Below are 5,721 nucleotides of genomic sequence, written 5' to 3'. Positions count from 1 at the left end.
AGCATATGTCATTCTCCAGAGCTAAGTGTCTTCGAGTTAAGGATTATCCAGCAGAATATAAAACGCTGATAAACAAGTGCTTCATGTTTGGTTTTCTTACACGTGCAGCAGCGGAAACCTGGAAATGAAAGCACTGATTACAGTACTGATAGGTAGCAAATAAATCAGGTGTAAGAAGGAGAAACACCCTAAAAATGCGCATCACAGGTCACAAAACAGAAATCTAAGTAAAACTGACACTTTTCCCCTCTAATTCCCTCATCTATTGCATTTCTTCTGCAGCCATGGCGAGCAGGGATTGCCATTGTGTCCTTGTGGGTGTCTGTGATCATCTTCCATAAGGGGTACTTAACTAAGCATGTTTCAAGTATAAAAACAAATATCTTGTCTCACTCCCATAAGCCAAACACATTTGTTTATTCTTATCCTTTTATCACATTTTTTGTGCCCAACGCTACAGGCTGGATGGTAAAAATTTTGAAGCAAGTGGGGAATCTTGGTTTGAAAAAAAGCACCAGCCTCTGCAGAGGTGAGATACAGCTCGGTCATCCCTTGTGTGTTTGTCTGCCATCTTCAATGTTGGCAGCATCGAAGGTGGCTTAAACGCTGTGTCCATGCTCGGGTAGAACAGAGAGTGCGTGTGAGGGGATGGTGACAACCAGGGAACATGTGATTTTCAACTGAAATTATTATAGCAGATTACGATGGGCTAGGAGGAGAACTTGGGTTTCCCTTGATGCAATTCCCCTTGTTTTGGCCTTTCTAGCCAAAATATGGCCCCAAATTTCCTTCTTGCCTTTTTTTTTTTTTTCCTTAATTTGTTTTTCATTTTACTCTCATGGACATTGGTCACTGCCACTGAGGAGCTCCAGCAAAGTCTCCTCCACCGGGGTGGAGTTCAGTTCTGTTGCTGTCCATACAGTTCTTGCTTCAGTTGCCTGACGTTTGATTAAACCTTACATTAATTAAGACTGAAGGAAAGCTGTTAAATCGGTCATTGTAAGTTATGCTTTAATTCAGCCCATTCTACTGCCAACACAATTCATTGCAATTGACTTTTAGCTCTCCAATTTCTTTCAGTTTGGACACATTAAAGAGCAAACTAAGCAAGGGGAAGATGCATGGGGGAACATGCTCTGAAACACGCCATTTGTGGAGTGAGGTCCCATGACATACAATGCACCTTAATTTTTTTCAGTTTAAAGAGTAAGATTTTTTTTTTTAAATTAAATTAACCCAAAGGACCTCGGTATTCTACATCTGAAACCGATAATTTTCTCAATTAAAGGAGACAGCTGCTCCAAGTTGAGTTTGCTCTCATAAAGCTTGGGGAACCACCCAAGTGAAACGCCCGAACCAACGGAAAACTGTCAGAATCAATAATTTCAGTCTATTCTGGGAATTTTGTAGAATAAATAGAGAAAAAAAAAAAAAACATTTAGAGAAACATATGTTGGAACTCTTTAAAGGTGAAGAATGTGACAACAACATACTGTGGAAGTAGGATGCTCAGATGTGTGTTTTGTTGCTGCTATATTCAAAAGAAAAGCCCGAGAAAGCGGTGGGAGGGTCCTGGACTCCAACCAAGCGTGTGGCGGGTTTAGCTGGATGAGCACAGAGTGGGGGCAGCGCTGAAGGAGCTTCCCCACCGCTCTGTTTTTAAGAATTATTATTATTACAGGATTTAGGAGGGATTGAAGTGAAAGGTTTGAGATGTAAACTTCACTGGTTGCCTTTTGCCTAAGAGGCAGCCTTGCGGGAAAGCATTTCTTTAAAACTCTTCCCTTCTGTTTGCTGGGAGCAGCTCTCTCAAGATAAAAACCATGTTGGTTTTACACCAAAACAACCTAAAGTAAGAACTCTGGGTTATCTGAAATGTTGAAGCACTTACATATATATGCAAAGTGAAATGGTCAAGTTGTTGAAGCTGATGCTTAGGAGATACCCTTGCTCCATGAGTGTCTTTCACCGCAGATTTACTGCTAATTCTCTACTTAACTACCTGCAACAAGACTGTTCAAATTATTGAAGTTACCCAAAACTGAGAATTATTTGCTGCATAACTGTGCAGTGCTTTGCAGAACCCTTGATATTGTTTTAAAACAGGTAGATCACAGTAGGAAGATGGAGGCAGATAAATTTGAGCTTAGTCGAGCTAATGCCTCACTTAAATCCTTCACCGAGGAATTAATCCAGATTACAAAATGAATCAACAGAACTGCTTTCCAGTAGAAATACGTGCCAAGTATTTTATTTATCATGGCTTATGTCACCTGATGTCAGAATTTGTGAACCTGATGTCCACATTTCTATTTTGCACTGTGCTGGAAAGAGTCAGTATATCTAGGACAGGGTGGAAGACATCCAGGGAAACAGCCCCAACTATTGTAAGAGAAAAGAATGAATGTAATCTGTGTTCAGAAATATTCTGGAGAGTGAAGGAAAGGAGTTCTTGTGTGACTGCACATATATAACCACATGTACTTGAACAAAATTTAACACCAAAAGAGCAGTCAGTCACAATTTCGCTGTGATCCTTAATTTGATTTATTAATTCAATTTCTTTGATATGTTTTCTGGCAGCGAATAGCTGATGAGTTGGGGACTAATTAAGATAAAGCAAAACATTTTGTACTTGTACATTCACTGTGCAAAGGCCTTAGAAGATCTCTGGCAGCAAAAGCCAGCTGTTCAAAAGCTGGAAGATTAGATTTGCAAGATATGTTCTTAAAAATGTTCCTAAAATACTCAAATTCAGAGGAAAGGCACCATTCTTTATGTGTTGATGCAAGTGAGACACGCTTTTTTAGCCTGAAATTTAGGGTGGCTGTCTGCTCCAGAAATCCAGAGCAATAAAATAATGCTGCCCTTTCACTGTCCCTTCCCCATGGCCCCAGCCATGGGAGTGGGAATATCTGTTTTTGGTCTACAATTTCCCCAGGTATTGCTGGGAAGGCTCTCCGGATTAGTGCATATCCTCTTACTTTTTGCAGGATCAGTATTAAGACCACCAATTTGAAAAGTCAGTACAAAGTTAAATGGATGAACGTTTACAAAGATTTTTGAGTCTCTTCCTTCAAGAAGTCTAGTTCAAGAAATCTAGTTTTGGAGCATGTTTTAGTTGTAGAAATATAAATTGCAGAAAGAAAACCAAACAATAAGTTGATAGTTAAATAAACTGAATGCCAAGAAAATGGATATGGAAACCAAAGTCACTGTGATATATATTATGTGATTATCTTATGACTCCTAACTCAGAAACTGAGTCCTTTTAAAATTGACAGATCTAATTAAAATCTCCATCTTGTATTCTTAGGAAGTAAAATTATATGCACTATAATAAACAAATTCTCTAGCTCTAGTTAAAAAAAAAATAAATTACTGTTATCTTACCTTGCTTTGGTTTTATTCACAAAGATGTGATTGAAATAATGAGATTATACAAACAGCTACAATCTCCCAGGAGGTGGAAAGAGATTACAGGTAATTCTGGAATCTTCTGTAATGGTGCAGCATTAAATACTGTTAGAAGCAGCTGTACAGCCAGCCGTGCTACACTCACATTATTTGTATTTAATGAAATTATTTTGTGTTACTGTTTTAAAGAAACATATCTCTTGAATGAATATTAATAATTAGCACATCTTAGTTAAAAGACTTTGAAATAAATATTTGGGGGTTATAATTATACACAGCCTCAATATGCATAAGAATTGTTCCTTGTCAAGAGGTGTAAAGAAGAGGTATGGAAGTTTTGCATAAAGGTCCAGTGTGAGGCTGTTCCGGGAGAGTTCTGGGGGCCAGCGTGGCTCCAAGTGGGAAATGCACAACATTTCCTGCCTTTGTACATGCAGAGCTCAGAGAAACACAGACCACGGCCCTAGGGAACACATCATCAGGCTGCAGAATCATGGCCCAAGGCAAATATCCATGACTGTTATTAAGAGCCTCCTTCTGTTGAGGCTTACAGCTCAGGAATGAAATGAATAGTTTTAAGGGTTATTTACAATTTATGACGTATTCCACGAGTACTGATGAGTTCTGTAAGAATTCAGAGCACACTTGGTTCAGAGTGTGTTTTAATGAGCAGAGGAAGCCCTAAGCAAACACAGCTACATCTTAGGGGTGGCTCTCTAATAAACTGAGCTGACAGAGTGACTGCAAAGGTGGAAAATTTAGACTGGACGTTAGGAAACAATTCTTCACTGAAAGAGTAGTCAGACACTGGAATAGGCTGCCCAGGGAGGCGGTTGAGTCACCATCCCAGAATGTGTTTAAGAGTCATTTAGATGCGGTGTTTGGGGGATATGGTGCAGGGGAGAACACTGTAGAGTAGGGCTGATGGTTGGACTTGAAGATCCCAAGGGTCTTTTCCATCCTGAATGATTCTATGATTCTAAGGCTTATTTTCACATGGGAAGGGAAAATCATTTTAGTGGTAGGGAGTACTCCAACCTTGTGGTGAACTGGAAAGTTTCAGCATGTATCCAGCGCAGAATTGAAACTGTGATCCAAGATGCAATTCTTTTTCTGCAATCCAGAATCCTGCAGGCTTCCTGTAACATAAGGTGCCATTACACAGGGTTGTGGACACATGCTAGAATCTGGGATAAATATACTACAGATATAAAAAAACTCCTGTGACATTTATACTACACTTATTTGTTTATTGTTCTGCTTCAAGATCGTCAAGGTTATGTGTTTGATCTCTGGACAAGCATGGACCTCACTGAAGGCGCTGAAAGAACAATGCAATGTCTCTGTTGTTGGTGGCTGGTAAATCAGCAGAAATCCCCAACCACCACAAGTTCTGAGCAGGTTTCTTTGGAAACCGAGCAGAGAGGCAGGCAGCAGGTCATCGACTGCAGTTCAGGTGTCCACCCACACACATGTGAAAAGAACATATAAAAAGGGCACAAAATGAGCACACAGCAGTAATATAGAATGAGAAAAGGACTAGGGGCAGTGTGTACATGGAAGAAGGTCTCTACACCAAATATTTTTGGCTGTTTTTGCAGAATGAAAGGAAATGGGATCCCACAGATACTCTGTGAAAAGACAGCACTGCACTCAAAGTTTTCACTTTGGCTTCACACCTCTCCTCCCCTTGTATGGTTTGGTTAATTGCTTCCTTTTCCTTCCATTTTTCTTCCACTTTGCTTATTTCCACCCTTTTGCAACAAACCCACCCTCCAAGAAGCGCAGAACCAACATTCACAGCCCTTTTAGCTCCCGCCCATCACCCCCTGCCCTCTGCTCTCCCCCTGAGCTCCCTGAAACTGGGCCACACGCTGTGGCACCTGGACAGCCCAGAGGCCACCAGGCCCCGCTCCCAGTTTGCCAGTCCTGCCGCCAAGCGGTTTATTAATGGAATAATAATAAATAGGAAAGATGAGGTTTTGCCTCGCCGTTTTCTCGTCCTGATTTTAACGACGCGCTGCGCCCTGGGCCCAGGCCGCTGCTGGGCCCGGCCGCCTCAGCCCAGGCCCGTGGTCGCCTCAGCCAGCGGGTCGCTCTGAGGGGGCGGGCGGCTCCGCCAACGCCACACTGTGAGGGGGGTTCGGGTTCTATCTCCCCCCTCCCCAGCCCCACGGAACGCTTCGGCCTCCGCCACCGCAGGAAGGGCGCTGGGGAACCCACCGGCTCGGTGAAACCCGGCGGGCGGCGGCTGAGGGGACCCCCCCCCCCCCTCACTTCGCCTCAGGGCGGGGCGGGGCGAGG

Source organism: Calidris pugnax, unplaced genomic scaffold, assembly GCF_001431845.1.
Source record: "Calidris pugnax isolate Ruff unplaced genomic scaffold, ASM143184v1 scaffold32, whole genome shotgun sequence".
NCBI classification, from domain to species: Eukaryota; Metazoa; Chordata; class Aves; order Charadriiformes; family Scolopacidae; genus Calidris; species Calidris pugnax.
Note: the sequence above shows the minus strand (reverse complement) of the source record.